Consider the following 21,481-nt stretch of genomic DNA (forward strand, 5'->3'; position numbering starts at 1 on the left):
CATTTTTGTTCTCCTGTAGAGAAATCTCTCAACTCCGACAGGCACCTGAGACTCCTCCCAGGCACCTCCCACAGTCTTCTGTCCTCTGCTTTACCTACCTAAGGGGTCAGGTAGAAGCCCCAGACTCCTCCAAGGAAGCTACCGTTGAGGCTTTGTTCTTTCTTGGAGGACCCTGTGCCCTCCGGGATCCCCTGTGATTCCTTCCAGACGTCTCCTAGAGTCTTTTGGCCTTTTCTTATAAGGACCGGAGATCGCAGGTAGCAGCCCCAGACTTGTCTAATGAGGCTACCCTAGATGATTCTTCTCTTTTGCAGGAAGCTCTCTTCTCCGGGATCGACCCAAGACTCCTCCCAGGTGTCATCCCAGAACATTTTTACCTCTGCGTTCGGGACCGGATATCTCAGCTACCTGCCCCAGACTCCTCCAGGTAAGTAGCTCGAGACATTTTTGTTCTCCTGTAGAGAAATCTCTCAACTCCGACAGGCACCTGAGACTCCTCCCAGGCATCTCCCACAGTCTTCTGTCCTCTACTTTACCTACCTAAGGGGTCAGGTAGAAGCCCCAGACTCTTCCAAGGAAGCTACCGTTGAGGTTTTTTTCTTTTTTGGAGGAACCTCTGCCTTCCGGGATTCCCTGTGATTCCTTCCAGACATCTCCTAGAGTCTTTTGGCCTTTTCTTATAAGGACCGGAGATCCCAGGTAGCAGCCCCAGACTTGTCTAATGAGGCTACCCTAGATGATTCTTTTCTTTTGCAGGAAGTTCTCTTCTCTAGGATCGACCCAAGAGTCCTCCCAGGCGTCATCCCAGAATGTTTTGACCTCTGCGTTCAGGACCGGAGATCCCATCTACCTGCCCCAGACTCCTCCAAGTAAGTAGCTCGAGACATTTTTGTTCTCCTGTAGAGAAATCTCTCAACTCCGACAGGCACCTGAGACTCCTCCCAGGCACCTCCCACAGTCTTCTGTCCTCTGCTTTACCTACCTAAGGGGTCAGGTAGAAGCCCCAGACTCCTCCAAGGAAGCTACCGTTGAGGCTTTTTTCTTTTTTGGAGGAAACACTGCCCTCCGGGATCCCCTTTGATTCCTTCCAGACGTCTCCTAGAGTCTTTTGGGCTTTTCTTATAAGGACCGGAGATCCCAGGTAGCAGCCCCAGAGTTGTTTAATGAGGCTACCCTAGATGATTCTTCTCTTTTGCAGGAAGCTCTCTTCTCCGGAATCGACCCAAGACTCCTCCCAGGCGTCATCCCAGAACATTTTGACCTCTGCGTTCGGGACCGGAGATCCCAGCTACCTGCCCCAGACTCCTCCAAGTAAGTAGCTCGAGACATTTTTGTTCTCCTGTAGAGAAATCTCTCAACTCCGACAGGCACCTGAGACTCCTCCCAGGCATCTCCCACAGTCTTCTGTCCTCTGCTTTACCTACCTAAGGGGTCAGGTAGAAGCCCCAGACTCCTCTTAGGAAGCTACCATTGAGGTTTTTTCTGTTTTGGAGGAGCCTGTGCCCTCTGGGATCCCCTGTGATTCCTTCCAGACGTCTCCTAGAGTCTTTTGGCCTTTTCTTATAAGGACCGGAGATCCCAGGTAGCAGCCCCAGAATTGTTTAATGAGGCTACCCTAGATGATTCTTCTCTTTTGCAGGAAGCTCTCTTCTCTGGGATCGACCCAAGAGTCCTCCCAGGCGTCATCCCAGAATGTTTTAACCTCTGCGTTCGGGACCGGTGATCCCAGCTACCTGGCCCAGACTCCTCCAAGTGAGTAGCTCGAGACATTTTTTTTCTCCTGTAGAGAAATCTCTCAACTCCGACAGCCACCTGAGACTCCTCCCAGGCATTTCCCACAGTCTTCTGTCTTCTTCTTTACCTACCTAAGGGGTCAGGTAGAAGCCCCAGACTCCTCCAAGGAATCTACTGTTGAGGTTTTTTTCTTTTTTGGAGGAACCTCTGCCCTCCGGGATCCCCTGTGATTCCTTGCAGACGTCTCCTAGAGTCTTTTGGCCTTTTCTTATAAGGACCGGAGATCCCAGGTAGCAGCCCCAGACTTGTTTAATGAGGCTACCCTAGATGATTCTTCTGTTTTGCAGGAAGCTCTCTTCTCCGGGATCGACCCAAGAGTCCTCCCAGGCGTCATCCCAGAATGTTTTGACCTCTGCGTTCGGGACCGGCGATCCCAGCTACCTGCCCCAGACTTCTCCAAGTAAGTAGCTCGAGACATTTTTGTTCTCCTGTAGAGAAATCTCTCAACTCCGACAGCCACCTGAGACTCCTCCCAGGCATCTCCCACAGTCTTCTGTCTTCTGCTTTACCTACCTAAGGGGTCAGGTAGAAGCCCCAGACTCCTCCAAGGAAGCTACCGTTGAGGTTTTTTCTTTTTTGAAGGAGCTTGTGCCCTCCGTGATCCCCTGTGATTCCTTCCAGACGTCTCCTAGAGTCTTTTGGCCTTTTCTTATAAGGACCGGAGATCCCAGGTAGCAGCCCCAGACTTGTCTAATGAGGCTACCCTAGATGATTCTTCTCTTTTGCAGGAAGCTCTCTTCTCCGGGATCGACCCAAGACTCCTCCCAGGCGTCATCCCAGAAAGTTTTGACCTCTGCGTTCGAGACCGGAGATCCCAGCTACCTGCCCCAGACTCCTCCAAGTAAGCAGCTCGAGACATTTTTGTTCTCCTGTAGAGAAATCTCTCAACTCCGACAGCCACCTGAGACTCCTCCCAGGCATCTCCCACAGTCTTCTGTCCTCTGCTTTACCTACCTAAGGGGTCAGGTAGAAGCCCCAGACTCCTCCTAGAAAGCTACCGTTGAGGTTTTTTTCTTTTTTTCGAGGAGCCTCTGACCTCCGGGATTCCCTGTGATTCCTTCCAGACGTCTCCTAGCGTCTTTTGGCCTTTTCTTATAAGGACCGGAGATCCCAGGTAGCAGCCCCAGACTTGTCTAATGAGGCTACCCTAGATGATTCTTCTCTTTTGCAGGAAGCTCTCTTCTCCGGGATGGACCCAAGACTCCTCCCAGGCGTCATCCCAGAACGTTTTGACATCTGTGTTCGGTACCGGAGATCCCATCTACCTGCCCCAGACTCCTCCAAGTAAGTAGCTCGAGACATTTTTGTTCTCCTGTAGAGAAATCTCTCAACTCCGACAGCCACCTGAGACTCCTCAAAGGCATCTCCCACAGTCTTCTGTCCTCTGCTTTACCTACCTAAGGGGTCAGGTAGAAGCCCCAGACTCCTCCAAGGAAGCTACCGTTGAGGTTTTTTCTTTTTTGGAGGAGCCTGTGCCCTCTGGGATCCCCTGTGATTCCTTCCAGACGTCTCCTAGAGTCTTTTGGCCTTTTCTTATAAGGACCGGAGATCCCAGGTAGCAGCCCCAGACTTGTCTAATGAGGCTACCCTAGATGATTCTTTTCTTTTGCAGGAAGTTCTCTTCTCTGGGATCGACCCAAGAGTCCTCCCAGGCGTCATCCCAGAATGTTTTGACCTCTGCGTTCAGGATCGGAGATCCCAGCTACCTGCCCCAGACTCCTCCAAGTAAGTAGATCGAGACATTTTTGTTCTCCTGTAGAGAAATCTCTCAACTCCGACAGGCACCTGAGACTCCTCCCAGGCACCTCCCACAGTCTTCTGTCCTCTGCTTTACCTACCTAAGGGGTCAGGTAGAAGCCCCAGACTCCTCCAAGGAAGCTACCGTTGAGGTTTTTTTCTTTTTTGGAGGAACCTCTGCCCTCCGGGATTCCCTGTGATTCCTTCCAGACGTCTCCTAGCGTCTTTTGGCCTTCTCTTATAAGGACCGGAGATCCCAGGTAGCAGCCCCAGACTTGTCTAATGAGGCTACCCTACATGATTCTTCTCTTTTGCAGGAAGCTCTCTTCTCTGGGATCGACCCAAGACTCCTCCCAGGCGTCATCCCAGAATGTTTTGACCTCTGCGTTCGGGACCGGAGATCCCATCTACCTGCCCCAGACTCCTCCAAGTAAGTAGCTCGAGACATTTTTGTTCTCCTGTAGAGAAATCTCTCAACTCCGACAGCCACCTGAGACTCCTCCCAGGCATCTCCCACAGTCTTCTGTCCTCTGCTTTACCTACCTAAGGGGTCAGGTAGAAGCCCCAGACTCCTCCAAGGAAGCTACCGTTGAGGTTTTTTTCTTTTTTGGAGGAGCCTGTGCCCTCTGGGATCCCCTGTGATTCCTTCCAGACGTCTCCTAGAGTCTTTTGGCCTTTTCTTATAAGGACCGGAGATCCCAGGTAGCAGCCCCAGACTTGTCTAATGAGGCTACCCTAGATAATTCTTCTCTTTTGCAGGAAGTTCTCTTCTCTGGGATCGACCCAAGAGTCCTCCCAGGCGTCATCCCAGAATGTTTTGACCTCTGCGTTCAGGACCGGAGATCCCAGCTACCTGCCCCAGACTCCTCCAAGTAAGTAGCTCGAGACATTTTTGTTCTCCTGTAGAGAAATCTCTCAACTCCGACAGCCACCTGAGACTCCTCCCAGGCACCTCCCACAGTCTTCTGTCCTCTGCTTTACCTACCTAAGGGGTCAGGTAGAAGCCCCAGACTCCTCCAAGGAAGCTACCGTTGAGGTTTTTTTCTTTTTTGGAGGAACCTCTGCCCTCCGGGATTCCCTGTGATTCCTTCCAGACGTCTCCTAGCGTCTTTTGGCCTTCTCTTATAAGGACCGGAGATCCCAGGTAGCAGCCCCAGACTTGTCTAATGAGGCTACCCTAGATGATTCTTCTCTTTTGCAGGAAGCTCTCTTCTCTGGGATCGACCCAAGAGTCCTCCCAGGCGTCATCCCAGAATGTTTTAACCTCTGCGTTCGGGACCGGTGATCCCAGCTACCTGGCCCAGACTCCTCCAAGTGAGTAGCTCGAGACATTTTTGTTCTCCTGTAGAGAAATCTCTCAACTCCGACAGCCACCTGAGACTCCTCCCAGGCATTTCCCACAGTCTTCTGTCTTCTTCTTTACCTACCTAAGGGGTCAGGTAGAAGCCCCAGACTCCTCCAAGGAATCTACTGTTGAGGTTTTTTTCTTTTTTGGAGGAACCTCTGCCCTCCGGGATCCCCTGTGATTCCTTGCAGACGTCTCCTAGAGTCTTTTGGCCTTTTCTTATAAGGACCGGAGATCCCAGGTAGCAGCCCCAGACTTGTTTAATGAGGCTACCCTAGATGATTCTTCTCTTTTGCAGGAAGCTCTCTTCTCCGGGATCGACCCAAGAGTCCTCCCAGGCGTCATCCCAGAATGTTTTGACCTCTGCGTTCGGGACCGGCGATCCCATCTACCTGCCCCAGACTCCTCCAAGTAAGTAGCTCGAGACATTTTTGTTCTCCTGTAGAGAAATCTCTCAACTCCGACAGCCACCTGAGACTCCTCCCAGGCATCTCCCACAGTCTTCTGTCTTCTGCTTTACCTACCTAAGGGGTCAGGTAGAAGCCCCAGACTCCTCCAAGGAAGCTACCGTTGAGGTTTTTTCTTTTTTGAAGGAGCCTGTGCCCTCCGTGATCCCCTGTGATTCCTTCCAGACGTCTCCTAGAGTCTTTTGGCCTTTTCTTATAAGGACCGGAGATCCCAGGTAGCAGCCCCAGACTTGTCTAATGAGGCTACCCTAGATGATTCTTCTCTTTTGCAGGAAGCTCTCTTCTCCGGGATCGACCCAAGAGTCCTCCCAGGCGTCATCCCAGAAAGTTTTGACCTCTGCGTTCGAGACCGGAGATCCCAGCTACCTGCCCCAGACTCCTCCAAGTAAGCAGCTCGAGACATTTTTGTTCTCCTGTAGAGAAATCTCTCAACTCCGACAGCCACCTGAGACTCCTCCCAGGCATCTCCCACAGTCTTCTGTCCTCTGCTTTACCTACCTAAGGGGTCAGGTAGAAGCCCCAGACTCCTCCTAGAAAGCTACCGTTGAGGTTTTTTTCTTTTTTTCGAGGAGCCTCTGACCTCCGGGATTCCCTGTGATTCCTTCCAGACGTCTCCTAGCGTCTTTTGGCCTTTTCTTATAAGGACCGGAGATCCCAGGTAGCAGCCCCAGACTTGTCTAATGAGGCTACCCTAGATGATTCTTCTCTTTTGCAGGAAGCTCTCTTCTCCGGGATGGACCCAAGACTCCTCCCAGGCGTCATCCCAGAACGTTTTGACATCTGTGTTCGGTACCGGAGATCCCATCTACCTGCCCCAGACTCCTCCAAGTAAGTAGCTCGAGACATTTTTTTTCTCCTGTAGAGAAATCTCTCAACTCCGACAGCCACCTGAGACTCCTCAAAGGCATCTCCCACAGTCTTCTGTCCTCTGCTTTACCTACCTAAGGGGTCAGGTAGAAGCCCCAGACTCCTCCAAGGAAGCTACCGTTGAGGTTTTTTCTTTTTTGGAGGAGCCTGTGCCCTCTGGGATCCCCTGTGATTCCTTCCAGACGTCTCCTAGAGTCTTTTGGCCTTTTCTTATAAGGACCGGAGATCCCAGGTAGCAGCCCCAGACTTGTCTAATGAGGCTACCCTAGATGATTCTTTTCTTTTGCAGGAAGTTCTCTTCTCCGGGATCGACCCAAGAGTCCTCCCAGGCGTCATCCCAGAATGTTTTGACCTCTGCGTTCAGGATCGGAGATCCCAGCTACCTGCCCCAGACTCCTCCAAGTAAGTAGATCGAGACATTTTTGTTCTCCTGTAGAGAAATCTCTCAACTCCGACAGGCACCTGAGACTCCTCCCAGGCACCTCCCACAGTCTTCTGTCCTCTGCTTTACCTACCTAAGGGGTCAGGTAGAAGCCCCAGACTCCTCCAAGGAAGCTACCGTTGAGGTTTTTTTCTTTTTTGGAGGAACCTCTGCCCTCCGGGATTCCCTGTGATTCCTTCCAGACGTCTCCTAGCGTCTTTTGGCCTTCTCTTATAAGGACCGGAGATCCCAGGTAGCAGCCCCAGACTTGTCTAATGAGGCTACCCTACATGATTCTTCTCTTTTGCAGGAAGCTCTCTTCTCTGGGATCGACCCAAGACTCCTCCCAGGCGTCATCCCAGAATGTTTTGACCTCTGCGTTCGGGACCGGAGATCCCATCTACCTGCCCCAGACTCCTCCAAGTAAGTAGCTCGAGACATTTTTGTTCTCCTGTAGAGAAATCTCTCAACTCCGACAGCCACCTGAGACTCCTCCCAGGCATCTCCCACAGTCTTCTGTCCTCTGCTTTACCTACCTAAGGGGTCAGGTAGAAGCCCCAGACTCCTCCAAGGAAGCTACCGTTGAGGTTTTTTTCTTTTTTGGAGGAGCCTGTGCCCTCTGGGATCCCCTGTGATTCCTTCCAGACGTCTCCTAGAGTCTTTTGGCCTTTTCTTATAAGGACCGGAGATCCCAGGTAGCAGCCCCAGACTTGTCTAATGAGGCTACCCTAGATAATTCTTCTCTTTTGCAGGAAGTTCTCTTCTCTGGGATCGACCCAAGAGTCCTCCCAGGCGTCATCCCAGAATGTTTTGACCTCTGCGTTCAGGACCGGAGATCCCAGCTACCTGCCCCAGACTCCTCCAAGTAAGTAGCTCGAGACATTTTTGTTCTCCTGTAGAGAAATCTCTCAACTCCGACAGGCACCTGAGACTCCTCCCAGGCACCTCCCACAGTCTTCTGTCCTCTGCTTTACCTACCTAAGGGGTCAGGTAGAAGCCCCAGACTCCTCCAAGGAAGCTACCGTTGAGGTTTTTTTCTTTTTTGGAGGAACCTCTGCCCTCCGGGATTCCCTGTGATTCCTTCCAGACGTCTCCTAGCGTCTTTTGGCCTTCTCTTATAAGGACCGGAGATCCCAGGTAGCAGCCCCAGACTTGTCTAATGAGGCTACCCTAGATGATTCTTCTCTTTTGCAGGAAGCTCTCTTCTCTGGGATCGACCCAAGACTCCTCCCAGGCGTCATCCCAGAATGTTTTGACCTCTGCGTTCAGGACCGGAGATCCCATCTACCTGCCCCAGACTCCTCCAAGTAAGTAGCTCGAGACATTTTTGTTCTCCTGTAGAGAAATCTCTCAACTCCGACAGCCACCTGAGACTCCTCCCAGGCATCTCCCACAGTCTTCTGTCCTCTGCTTTACCTACCTAAGGGGTCAGGTAGAAGCCCCAGACTCCTCCAAGGAAGCTACCGTTGAGGTTTTTTTCTTTTTTTGGAGTAGCCTCTGACCTCCGGGATCCCCTGTGATTCCTTCCAGACGTCTCCTAGAGTCTTTTGGCCTTTTCTTATAAGGACCGGAGATCCCAGTTAGCAGCCCCAGACTTGTCTAATGAGGCTACCCTAGATGATTCTTCTCTTTTGCAGGAAGCTCTCTTCTCCGGGATCGACCCAAGACTCCTCCCAGGCGTCATCCCAGAATGTTTTGACCTCTGCGTTCGGGACCGGAGATCCCAGCTACCTGCCCCAGACTCCTCCAAGTAAGTAGCTCGAGACATTTTTGTTCTCCTGTAGAGAAATCTCTCAACTCCGACAGCCACCTGAGACTCCTCCCAGGCATCTCCCACAGTCTTCTGTCTTCTGCTTTACCTACCTAAGGGGTCAGGTAGAAGCCCCAGACTCCTCCAAGGAAGCTACCGTTGAGGTTTTTTCTTTTTTGAAGGAGCCTGTGCCCTCCGTGATCCCCTGTGATTCCTTCCAGACGTCTCCTAGAGTCTTTTGGCCTTTTCTTATAAGGACCGGAGATCGCAGGTAGCAGCCCCAGACTTGTCTAATGAGGCTACCCTAGATGATTCTTCTCTTTTGCAGGAAGCTCTCTTCTCCGGGATCGACCCAAGACTCCTCCCAGGCGTCATCCCAGAATGTTTTGACCTCTGCGTTCGAGACCGGAGATCCCAGCTACCTGCCCCAGACTTCTCCAAGTAAGCAGCTCGAGACATTTTTGTTCTCCTGTAGAGAAATCTCTCAACTCTGACAGCCACCTGAGACTCCTCCCAGGCATCTCCCACAGTCTTCTGTCCTCTGCTTTACCTACCTAAGGGGTCAGGTAGAAGCCCCAGACTCCTCCAAGGAAGCTACCGTTGAGGTTTTTTCTTTTTTGGAGGAGCCTGTGCCCTCTGGGATCCCCTGTGATTCCTTCCAGACGTCTCCTAGAGTCTTTTGGCCTTTTCTTATAAGGACCGGAGATCCCAGGTAGCAGCCCCAGACTTGTCTAATGAGGCTACCCTAGATAATTCTTCTCTTTTGCAGGAAGTTCTCTTCTCTGGGATCGACCCAAGAGTCCTCCCAGGCGTCATCCCAGAATGTTTTGACCTCTGCGTTCAGGACCGGAGATCCCAGCTACCTGCCCCAGACTCCTCCAAGTAAGTAGCTCGAGACATTTTTGTTCTCCTGTAGAGAAATCTCTCAACTCCGACAGGCACCTGAGACTCCTCCCAGGCACCTCCCACAGTCTTCTGTCCTCTGCTTTACCTACCTAAGGGGTCAGGTAGAAGCCCCAGACTCCTCCAAGGAAGCTACCGTTGAGGTTTTTTTCTTTTTTGGAGGAACCTCTGCCCTCCGGGATTCCCTGTGATTTCTTCCAGACGTCTCCTAGCGTCTTTTGGCCTTCTCTTATAAGGACCGGAGATCCCAGGTAGCAGCCCCAGACTTGTCTAATGAGGCTACCCTAGATGATTCTTCTCTTTTGCAGGAAGCTCTCTTCTCTGGGATCGACCCAAGACTCCTCCCAGGCGTCATCCCAGAATGTTTTGACCTCTGCGTTCGGGACCGGAGATCCCATCTACCTGCCCCAGACTCCTCCAAGTAAGTAGCTCGAGACATTTTTGTTCTCCTGTAGAGAAATCTCTCAACTCCGACAGCCACCTGAGACTCCTCCCAGGCATCTCCCACAGTCTTCTGTCCTCTGCTTTACCTACCTAAGGGGTCAGGTAGAAGCCCCAGACTCCTCCAAGGAAGCTACCGTTGAGGTTTTTTTCTTTTTTTGGAGTAGCCTCTGACCTCCGGGATCCCCTGTGATTCCTTCCAGACGTCTCCTAGAGTCTTTTGGCCTTTTCTTATAAGGACCGGAGATCCCAGGTAGCAGCCCCAGACTTGTCTAATGAGGCTACCCTAGATGATTCTTCTCTTTTGCAGGAAGCTCTCTTCTCCGGGATCGACCCAAGACTCCTCCCAGGCGTCATCCCAGAATGTTTTGACCTCTGCGTTCGGGACCGGAGATCCCATCTACCTGCCCCAGACTCCTCCAAGTAAGTAGCTCGAGACATTTTTGTTCTCCTGTAGAGAAATATCTCGACTCCGACAGCAACCTGAGAATCCTCTCAGGCATCTCCCACAGTCTTCTGTCCTCTGCTTTACCTACCTAAGGGGTCAGGTAGAAGCCCCAGACTCCTCCTAGAAAGCTACCGTTGAGGTTTTTTTCTTTTTTTCGAGGAGCCTCTGACCTCCGGGATTCCCTGTGATTCCTTCCAGACGTCTCCTAGCGTCTTTTGGCCTTTTCTTATAAGGACCGGAGATCCCAGGTAGCAGCCCCAGACTTGTCTAATGAGGCTACCCTAGATGATTCTTCTCTTTTGCAGGAAGCTCTCTTCTCCGGGATGGACCCAAGACTCCTCCCAGGCGTCATCCCAGAACGTTTTGACATCTGTGTTCGGTACCGGAGATCCCAGCTACCTGCCCCAGACTCCTCCAAGTAAGTAGCTCGAGACATTTTTTTTCTCCTGTAGAGAAATCTCTCAACTCCGACAGCCACCTGAGACTCCTCAAAGGCATCTCCCACAGTCTTCTGTCCTCTGCTTTACCTACCTAAGGGGTCAGGTAGAAGCCCCAGACTCCTCCAAGGAAGCTACCGTTGAGGTTTTTTCTTTTTTGGAGGAGCCTGTGCCCTCTGGGATCCCCTGTGATTCCTTCCAGACGTCTCCTAGAGTCTTTTGGCCTTTTCTTATAAGGACCGGAGATCCCAGGTAGCAGCCCCAGACTTGTCTAATGAGGCTACCCTAGATGATTCTTTTCTTTTGCAGGAAGTTCTCTTCTCTGAGATCGACCCAAGAGTCCTCCCAGGCGTCATCCCAGAATGTTTTGACCTCTGCGTTCAGGATCGGAGATCCCAGCTACCTGCCCCAGACTCCTCCAAGTAAGTAGATCGAGACATTTTTGTTCTCCTGTAGAGAAATCTCTCAACTCCGACAGGCACCTGAGACTCCTCCCAGGCACCTCCCACAGTCTTCTGTCCTCTGCTTTACCTACCTAAGGGGTCAGGTAGAAGCCCCAGACTCCTCCAAGGAAGCTACCGTTGAGGTTTTTTTCTTTTTTGGAGGAACCTCTGCCCTCCGGGATTCCCTGTGATTCCTTCCAGACGTCTCCTAGCGTCTTTTGGCCTTCTCTTATAAGGACCGGAGATCCCAGGTAGCAGCCCCAGACTTGTCTAATGAGGCTACCCTACATGATTCTTCTCTTTTGCAGGAAGCTCTCTTCTCTGGGATCGACCCAAGACTCCTCCCAGGCGTCATCCCAGAATGTTTTGACCTCTGCGTTCGGGACCGGAGATCCCATCTACCTGCCCCAGACTCCTCCAAGTAAGTAGCTCGAGACATTTTTGTTCTCCTGTAGAGAAATCTCTCAACTCCGACAGCCACCTGAGACTCCTCCCAGGCATCTCCCACAGTCTTCTGTCCTCTGCTTTACCTACCTAAGGGGTCAGGTAGAAGCCCCAGACTCCTCCAAGGAAGCTACCGTTGAGGTTTTTTTCTTTTTTGGAGGTGCCTGTGCCCTCTGGGATCCCCTGTGATTCCTTCCAGACGTCTCCTAGAGTCTTTTGGCCTTTTCTTATAAGGACCGGAGATCCCAGGTAGCAGCCCCAGACTTGTCTAATGAGGCTACCCTAGATAATTCTTCTCTTTTGCAGGAAGTTCTCTTCTCTGGGATCGACCCAAGAGTCCTCCCAGGCGTCATCCCAGAATGTTTTGACCTCTGCGTTCAGGACCGGAGATCCCAGCTACCTGCCCCAGACTCCTCCAAGTAAGTAGCTCGAGACATTTTTGTTCTCCTGTAGAGAAATCTCTCAACTCCGACAGGCACCTGAGACTCCTCCCAGGCACCTCCCACAGTCTTCTGTCCTCTGCTTTACCTACCTAAGGGGTCAGGTAGAAGCCCCAGACTCCTCCAAGGAAGCTACCGTTGAGGTTTTTTTCTTTTTTGGAGGAACCTCTGCCCTCCGGGATTCCCTGTGATTTCTTCCAGACGTCTCCTAGCGTCTTTTGGCCTTCTCTTATAAGGACCGGAGATCCCAGGTAGCAGCCCCAGACTTGTCTAATGAGGCTACCCTAGATGATTCTTCTCTTTTGCAGGAAGCTCTCTTCTCTGGGATCGACCCAAGACTCCTCCCAGGCGTCATCCCAGAATGTTTTGACCTCTGCGTTCGGGACCGGAGATCCCATCTACCTGCCCCAGACTCCTCCAAGTAAGTAGCTCGAGACATTTTTGTTCTCCTGTAGAGAAATCTCTCAACTCCGACAGCCACCTGAGACTCCTCCCAGGCATCTCCCACAGTCTTCTGTCCTCTGCTTTACCTACCTAAGGGGTCAGGTAGAAGCCCCAGACTCCTCCAAGGAAGCTACCGTTGAGGTTTTTTTCTTTTTTTGGAGTAGCCTCTGACCTCCGGGATCCCCTGTGATTCCTTCCAGACGTCTCCTAGAGTCTTTTGGCCTTTTCTTATAAGGACCGGAGATCCCAGGTAGCAGCCCCAGACTTGTCTAATGAGGCTACCCTAGATGATTCTTCTCTTTTGCAGGAAGCTCTCTTCTCCGGGATCGACCCAAGACTCCTCCCAGGCGTCATCCCAGAATGTTTTGACCTCTGCGTTCGGGACCGGAGATCCCATCTACCTGCCCCAGACTCCTCCAAGTAAGTAGCTCGAGACATTTTTGTTCTCCTGTAGAGAAATATCTCGACTCCGACAGCAACCTGAGAATCCTCTCAGGCATCTCCCACAGTCTTCTGTCCTCTGCTTTACCTACCTAAGGGGTCAGGTAGAAGCCCCAGACTCCTCCTAGAAAGCTACCGTTGAGGTTTTTTTCTTTTTTTCGAGGAGCCTCTGACCTCCGGGATTCCCTGTGATTCCTTCCAGACGTCTCCTAGCGTCTTTTGGCCTTTTCTTATAAGGACCGGAGATCCCAGGTAGCAGCCCCAGACTTGTCTAATGAGGCTACCCTAGATGATTCTTCTCTTTTGCAGGAAGCTCTCTTCTCCGGGATGGACCCAAGACTCCTCCCAGGCGTCATCCCAGAACGTTTTGACATCTGTGTTCGGTACCGGAGATCCCAGCTACCTGCCCCAGACTCCTCCAAGTAAGTAGCTCGAGACATTTTTTTTCTCCTGTAGAGAAATCTCTCAACTCCGACAGCCACCTGAGACTCCTCAAAGGCATCTCCCACAGTCTTCTGTCCTCTGCTTTACCTACCTAAGGGGTCAGGTAGAAGCCCCAGACTCCTCCAAGGAAGCTACCGTTGAGGTTTTTTCTTTTTTGGAGGAGCCTGTGCCCTCTGGGATCCCCTGTGATTCCTTCCAGACGTCTCCTAGAGTCTTTTGGCCTTTTCTTATAAGGACCGGAGATCCCAGGTAGCAGCCCCAGACTTGTCTAATGAGGCTACCCTAGATGATTCTTTTCTTTTGCAGGAAGTTCTCTTCTCTGGGATCGACCCAAGAGTCCTCCCAGGCGTCATCCCAGAATGTTTTGACCTCTGCGTTCAGGATCGGAGATCCCAGCTACCTGCCCCAGACTCCTCCAAGTAAGTAGATCGAGACATTTTTGTTCTCCTGTAGAGAAATCTCTCAACTCCGACAGGCACCTGAGACTCCTCCCAGGCACCTCCCACAGTCTTCTGTCCTCTGCTTTACCTACCTAAGGGGTCAGGTAGAAGCCCCAGACTCCTCCAAGGAAGCTACCGTTGAGGTTTTTTTCTTTTTTGGAGGAACCTCTGCCCTCCGGGATTCCCTGTGATTCCTTCCAGACGTCTCCTAGCGTCTTTTGGCCTTCTCTTATAAGGACCGGAGATCCCAGGTAGCAGCCCCAGACTTGTCTAATGAGGCTACCCTACATGATTCTTCTCTTTTGCAGGAAGCTCTCTTCTCTGGGATCGACCCAAGACTCCTCCCAGGCGTCATCCCAGAATGTTTTGACCTCTGCGTTCGGGACCGGAGATCCCATCTACCTGCCCCAGACTCCTCCAAGTAAGTAGCTCGAGACATTTTTGTTCTCCTGTAGAGAAATCTCTCAACTCCGACAGCCACCTGAGACTCCTCCCAGGCATCTCCCACAGTCTTCTGTCCTCTGCTTTACCTACCTAAGGGGTCAGGTAGAAGCCCCAGACTCCTCCAAGGAAGCTACCGTTGAGGTTTTTTCTTTTTTGGAGGAGCCTGTGCCCTCTGGGATCCCCTGTGATTCCTTCCAGACGTCTCCTAGAGTCTTTTGGCCTTTTCTTATAAGGACCGGAGATCCCAGGTAGCAGCCCCAGACTTGTCTAATGAGGCTACCCTAGATAATTCTTCTCTTTTGCAGGAAGTTCTCTTCTCTGGGATCGACCCAAGAGTCCTCCCAGGCGTCATCCCAGAATGTTTTGACCTCTGCGTTCAGGACCGGAGATCCCAGCTACCTGCCCCAGACTCCTCCAAGTAAGTAGCTCGAGACATTTTTGTTCTCCTGTAGAGAAATCTCTCAACTCCGACAGGCACCTGAGACTCCTCCCAGGCACCTCCCACAGTCTTCTGTCCTCTGCTTTACCTACCTAAGGGGTCAGGTAGAAGCCCCAGACTCCTCCAAGGAAGCTACCGTTGAGGTTTTTTTCTTTTTTGGAGGAACCTCTGCCCTCCGGGATTCCCTGTGATTCCTTCCAGACGTCTCCTAGCGTCTTTTGGCCTTCTCTTATAAGGACCGGAGATCCCAGGTAGCAGCCCCAGACTTGTCTAATGAGGCTAACCTAGATGATTCTTCTCTTTTGCAGGAAGCTCTCTTCTCTGGGATCGACCCAAGACTCCTCCCAGGCGTCATCCCAGAATGTTTTGACCTCTGCGTTCGGGACCGGAGATCCCATCTACCTGCCCCAGACTCCTCCAAGTAAGTAGCTCGAGACATTTTTGTTCTCCTGTAGAGAAATCTCTCAACTCCGACAGCCACCTGAGACTCCTCCCAGGCATCTCCCACAGTCTTCTGTCCTCTGCTTTACCTACCTAAGGGGTCAGGTAGAAGCCCCAGACTCCTCCAAGGAAGCTACCGTTGAGGTTTTTTTCTTTTTTTGGAGTAGCCTCTGACCTCCGGGATCCCCTGTGATTCCTTCCAGACGTCTCCTAGAGTCTTTTGGCCTTTTCTTATAAGGACCGGAGATCCCAGTTAGCAGCCCCAGACTTGTCTAATGAGGCTACCCTAGATGATTCTTCTCTTTTGCAGGAAGCTCTCTTCTCCGGGATCGACCCAAGACTCCTCCCAGGCGTCATCCCAGAATGTTTTGACCTCTGCGTTCGGGACCGGAGATCCCAGCTACCTGCCCCAGACTCCTCCAAGTAAGTAGCTCGAGACATTTTTGTTCTCCTGTAGAGAAATCTCTCAACTCCGACAGCCACCTGAGACTCCTCCCAGGCATCTCCCACAGTCTTCTGTCTTCTGCTTTACCTACCTAAGGGGTCAGGTAGAAGCCCCAGACTCCTCCAAGGAAGCTACCGTTGAGGTTTTTTCTTTTTTGAAGGAACCTCTGCCCTCCGGGATCCCCTGTGATTCCTTCCAGACGTCTCCTAGAGTCTTTTGGCCTTTTCTTATAAGGACCGGAGATCGCAGGTAGCAGCCCCAGACTTGTCTAATGAGGCTACCCTAGATGATTCTTCTCTTTTGCAGGAAGCTCTCTTCTCCGGGATCGACCCAAGACTCCTCCCAGGCGTCATCCCAGAATGTTTTGACCTCTGCGTTCGAGACCGGAGATCCCAGCTACCTGCCCCAGACTCCTCCAAGTAAGCAGCTCGAGACATTTTTGTTCTCCTGTAGAGAAATCTCTCAACTCCGACAGCCACCTGAGACTCCTCCCAGGCATCTCCCACAGTCTTCTGTCCTCTGCTTTACCTACCTAAGGGGTCAGGTAGAAGCCCCAGACTCCTCCAAGGAAGCTACCGTTGAGGTTTTTTCTTTTTTGGAGGAGCCTGTGCCCTCTGGGATCCCCTGTGATTCCTTCCAGACGTCTCCTAGAGTCTTTTGGCCTTTTCTTATAAGGACCGGAGATCCCAGGTAGCAGCCCCAGACTTGTCTAATGAGGCTACCCTAGATAATTCTTCTCTTTTGCAGGAAGTTCTCTTCTCTGGGATCGACCCAAGAGTCCTCCCAGGCGTCATCCCAGAATGTTTTGACCTCTGCGTTCAGGACCGGAGATCCCAGCTACCTGCCCCAGACTCCTCCAAGTAAGTAGCTCGAGACATTTTTGTTCTCCTGTAGAGAAATCTCTCAACTCCGACAGGCACCTGAGACTCCTCCCAGGCACCTCCCACAGTCTTCTGTCCTCTGCTTTACCTACCTAAGGGGTCAGGTAGAAGCCCCAGACTCCTCCAAGGAAGCTACCGTTGAGGTTTTTTTCTTTTTTGGAGGAACCTCTGCCCTCCGGGATTCCCTGTGATTTCTTCCAGACGTCTCCTAGCGTCTTTTGGCCTTCTCTTATAAGGACCGGAGATCCCAGGTAGCAGCCCCAGACTTGTCTAATGAGGCTACCCTACATGATTCTTCTCTTTTGCAGGAAGCTCTCTTCTCTGGGATCGACCCAAGACTCCTCCCAGGCGTCATCCCAGAATGTTTTGACCTCTGCGTTCGGGACCGGAGATCCCATCTACCTGCCCCAGACTCCTCCAAGTAAGTAGCTCGAGACATTTTTGTTCTCCTGTAGAGAAATCTCTCAACTCCGACAGCCAGCTGAGACTCCTCCCAGGCATCTCCCACAGTCTTCTGTCCTCTGCTTTACCTACCTAAGGGGTCAGGTAGAAGCCCCAGACTCCTCCAAGGAAGCTACCGTTGAGGTTTTTTTCTTTTTTTGGAGTAGCCTCTGACCTCCGGGATCCCCTGTGATTCCTTCCAGACGTCTCCTAGAGTCTTTTGGCCTTTTCTTATAAGGACCGGAGATCCCAGTTAGCAGTCCCAGACTTGTCTAATGAGGCTACCCTAGATGATTCTTCTCTTTTGCAGGAAGCTCTCTTCTCCGGGATCGACCCAAGACTCCTCCCAGGCGTCATCCCAGAATGTTTTGACCTCTGCGTTCGGGACCGGAGATCCCATCTACCTGCCCCAGACTCCTCCAAGTAAGTAGCTCGAGACATTTTTGTTCTCCTGTAGAGAAATCTCTCGACTCCGACAGCAACCTGAGAATCCTCTCAGGCATCTCCCACAGTCTTCTGTCCTCTGCTTTACCTACCTAAGGGGTCAGGTAGAAGCCCCAGACTCCTCCTAGGAAGCTACCGTTGAGGTTTTTTCTTTTTTGGAGGAGCCTGTGCCCTCCGGGATCCCCTGTGATTCCTTGCAGACGTCTCCTAGAGTCTTTTGGCCTTTTCTTATAAGGACCGGAGATCCCAGGTAGCAGCCCCAGACTTGTTTAATGAGGCTACCCTAGATGATTCTTCTCTTTTGCAGGAAGCTCTCTTCTCCGGGATCGACCCAAGACTCCTCCCAGGCGTCATCCCAGAATGTTTTGACCTCTGCGTTCGGGACCGGAGATCCCAGCTACCTGCCCCAGACTCCTCCAAGTAAGTAGCTCGAGACATTTTTGTTCTCCTGTAGAGAAATCTCTCAACTCCGACAGCCACCTGAGACTCCTCCCAGGCATCTCCCACAGTCTTCTGTCTTCTGCTTTACCTACCTAAGGGGTCAGGTAGAAGCCCCAGACTCCTCCAAGGAAGCTACCGTTGAGGTTTTTTCTTTTTTGGAGGAGCCTGTGCCCTCTGGGATCCCCTGTGATTCCTTCCAGACGTCTCCTAGAGTCTTTTGGCCTTTTCTTATAAGGACCGGAGATCCCAGGTAGCAGCCCCAGACTTGTCTAATGAGGCTACCCTAGATGATTCTTCTCTTTTGCAGGAAGCTCTCTTCTCCGGGATCGACCCAAGACTCCTCCCAGGCGTCATCCCAGAACGTTTTGACCTCTGCGTTCGAGACCGGAGATCCCAGCTACCTGCCCCAGACTCCTCCAAGTAAGCAGCTCGAGACATTTTTTTTCTCCTGTAGAGAAATCTCTCAACTCCGACAGCCACCTGAGACTCCTCAAAGGCATCTCCCACAGTCTTCTGTCCTCTGCTTTACCTACCTAAGGGGTCAGGTAGAAGCCCCAGACTCCTCCAAGGAAGCTACCGTTGAGGTTTTTTCTTTTTTGGAGGAGCCTGTGCCCTCTGGGATCCCCTGTGATTCCTTCCAGACGTCTCCTAGAGTCTTTTGGCCTTTTCTTATAAGGACCGGAGATCCCAGGTAGCAGCCCCAGACTTGTCTAATGAGGCTACCCTAGATGATTCTTTTCTTTTGCAGGAAGTTCTCTTCTCCGGGATCGACCCAAGAGTCCTCCCAGGCGTCATCCCAGAATGTTTTGACCTCTGCGTTCAGGATCGGAGATCCCAGCTACCTGCCCCAGACTCCTCCAAGTAAGTAGATCGAGACATTTTTGTTCTCCTGTAGAGAAATCTCTCAACTCCGACAGGCACCTGAGACTCCTCCCAGGCACCTCCCACAGTCTTCTGTCCTCTGCTTTACCTACCTAAGGGGTCAGGTAGAAGCCCCAGACTCCTCCAAGGAAGCTACCGTTGAGGTTTTTTTCTTTTTTGGAGGAACCTCTGCCCTCCGGGATTCCCTGTGATTCCTTCCAGACGTCTCCTAGCGTCTTTTGGCCTTCTCTTATAAGGACCGGAGATCCCAGGTAGCAGCCCCAGACTTGTCTAATGAGGCTACCCTAGATGATTCTTCTCTTTTGCAGGAAGCTCTCTTCTCTGGGATCGACCCAAGACTCCTCCCAGGCGTCATCCCAGAATGTTTTGACCTCTGCGTTCGGGACCGGAGATCCCATCTACCTGCCCCAGACTCCTCCAAGTAAGTAGCTCGAGACATTTTTGTTCTCCTGTAGAGAAATCTCTCAACTCCGACAGCCACCTGAGACTCCTCCCAGGCATCTCCCACAGTCTTCTGTCCTCTGCTTTACCTACCTAAGGGGTCAGGTAGAAGCCCCAGACTCCTCCAAGGAAGCTACCGTTGAGGTTTTTTTCTTTTTTGGAGGAGCCTGTGCCCTCTGGGATCCCCTGTGATTCCTTCCAGACGTCTCCTAGAGTCTTTTGGCCTTTTCTTATAAGGACCGGAGATCCCAGGTAGCAGCCCCAGACTTGTCTAATGAGGCTACCCTAGATAATTCTTCTCTTTTGCAGGAAGTTCTCTTCTCTGGGATCGACCCAAGAGTCCTCCCAGGCGTCATCCCAGAATGTTTTGACCTCTGCGTTCAGGACCGGAGATCCCAGCTACCTGCCCCAGACTCCTCCAAGTAAGTAGCTCGAGACATTTTTGTTCTCCTGTAGAGAAATCTCTCAACTCCGACAGGCACCTGAGACTCCTCCCAGGCACCTCCCACAGTCTTCTGTCCTCTGCTTTACCTACCTAAGGGGTCAGGTAGAAGCCCCAGACTCCTCCAAGGAAGCTACCGTTGAGGTTTTTTTCTTTTTTGGAGGAACCTCTGCCCTCCGGGATTCCCTGTGATTCCTTCCAGACGTCTCCTAGCGTCTTTTGGCCTTCTCTTATAAGGACCGGAGATCCCAGGTAGCAGCCCCAGACTTGTCTAATGAGGCTACCCTAGATGATTCTTCTCTTTTGCAGGAAGCTCTCTTCTCTGGGATCGACCCAAGACTCCTCCCAGGCGTCATCCCAGAATGTTTTGACCTCTGCGTTCGGGACCGGAGATCCCATCTACCTGCCCCAGACTCCTCCAAGTAAGTAGCTCGAGACATTTTTGTTCTCCTGTAGAGAAATCTCTCAACTCCGACAGCCAGCTGAGACTCCTCCCAGGCATCTCCCACAGTCTTCTGTCCTCTGCTTTACCTACCTAAGGGGTCAGGTAGAAGCCCCAGACTCCTCCAAGGAAGCTACCGTAGAGGTTTTTTTCTTTTTTTGGAGTTGCCTCTGACCTCCGGGATCCCCTGTGATTCCTTCCAGACGTCTCCTAGAGTCTTTTGGCCTTTTCTTATAAGGACCGGAGATCCCAGTTAGCAGCCCCAGACTTGTCTAATGAGGCTACCCTAGATGATTCTTCTCTTTTGCAGGAAGCTCTCTTCTCCGGGATCGACCCAAGACTCCTCCCAGGCGTCATCCCAGAATGTTTTGACCTCTGCGTTCGGGACCGGAGATCCCAGCTACCTGCCCCAGACTCCTCCAAGTAAGTAGCTCGAGACATTTTTGTTCTCCTGTAGAGAAATCTCTCAACTCCGACAGCCACCTGAGACTCCTCCCAGGCATCTCCCACAGTCTTCTGTCTTCTGCTTTACCTACCTAAGGGGTCAGGTAGAAGCCCCAGACTCCTCCAAGGAAGCTACCGTTGAGGTTTTTTCTTTTTTGAAGGAGCCTGTGCCCTCCGTGATCCCCTGTGATTCCTTCCAGACGTCTCCTAGAGTCTTTTGGCCTTTTCTTATAAGGACCGGAGATCGCAGGTAGCAGCCCCAGACTTGTCTAATGAGGCTACCCTAGATGATTCTTCTCTTTTGCAGGAAGCTCTCTTCTCCGGGATCGACCCAAGACTCCTCCCAGGCGTCATCCCAGAATGTTTTGACCTCTGCGTTCGAGACCGGAGATCCCAGCTACCTGCCCCAGACTCCTCCAAGTAAGCAGCTCGAGACATTTTTGTTCTCCTGTAGAGAAATCTCTCAACTCCGACAGCCACCTGAGACTCCTCCCAGGCATCTCCCACAGTCTTCTGTCCTCTGCTTTACCTACCTAAGGGGTCAGGTAGAAGCCCCAGACTCCTCCAAGGAAGCTACCGTTGAGGTTTTTTCTTTTTTGGAGGAGCCTGTGCCCTCTGGGATCCCCTGTGATTCCTTCCAGACGTCTCCTAGAGTCTTTTGGCCTTTTCTTATAAGGACCGGAGATCCCAGGTAGCAGCCCCAGACTTGTCTAATGAGGCTACCCTAGATAATTCTTCTCTTTTGCAGGAAGTTCTCTTCTCTGGGATCGACCCAAGAGTCCTCCCAGGCGTCATCCCAGAATGTTTTGACCTCTGCGTTCAGGACCGGAGATCCCAGCTACCTGCCCCAGACTCCTCCAAGTAAGTAGCTCGAGACATTTTTGTTCTCCTGTAGAGAAATCTCTCAACTCCGACAGGCACCTGAGACTCCTCCCAGGCACCTCCCACAGTCTTCTGTCCTCTGCTTTACCTACCTAAGGGGTCAGGTAGAAGCCCCAGACTCCTCCAAGGAAGCTACCGTTGAGTTTTTTTTCTTTTTTGGAGGAACCTCTGCCCTCCGGGATTCCCTGTGATTTCTTCCAGACGTCTCCTAGCGTCTTTTGGCCTTCTCTTATAAGGACCGGAGATCCCAGGTAGCAGCCCCAGAC

General features: G+C 51.8%; 2 long non-coding RNA genes across 14 annotated transcripts; both read left to right on the top strand.

Annotated features, from left to right (window-relative positions):
- The first annotated feature begins 244 nt into the window (after window positions 1-244).
- Window positions 245-20,748, top strand: LOC126037007 (uncharacterized). Of its 12 annotated transcripts, none has more exons than XR_007505433.1 (8): window positions 245-427; window positions 757-869; window positions 1,199-1,311; window positions 3,849-3,961; window positions 4,733-4,845; window positions 5,175-5,287; window positions 8,269-8,381; window positions 20,495-20,748. It is a non-coding gene; the product is annotated as an uncharacterized LOC126037007 (long non-coding RNA). The 12 variants fall into 12 exon arrangements; XR_007505428.1 differs by lacking the exon at window positions 20,495-20,748 and adding an exon at window positions 13,132-13,239; XR_007505435.1 differs by lacking the exon at window positions 20,495-20,748 and adding an exon at window positions 10,920-10,963.
- Window positions 15,654-19,821, top strand: LOC126037013 (uncharacterized). Of its 2 annotated transcripts, none has more exons than XR_007505444.1 (3): window positions 15,654-15,894; window positions 18,431-18,543; window positions 19,757-19,821. It is a non-coding gene; the product is annotated as an uncharacterized LOC126037013 (long non-coding RNA). The 2 variants fall into 2 exon arrangements; XR_007505443.1 differs by lacking the exon at window positions 19,757-19,821 and adding an exon at window positions 18,873-18,937.
- Window positions 20,749-21,481: the final 733 nt, after the last annotated feature.

Source organism: Accipiter gentilis, unplaced genomic scaffold, assembly GCF_929443795.1.
Source record: "Accipiter gentilis unplaced genomic scaffold, bAccGen1.1, whole genome shotgun sequence".
Taxonomy (NCBI): domain Eukaryota; kingdom Metazoa; phylum Chordata; class Aves; order Accipitriformes; family Accipitridae; genus Astur; species Astur gentilis.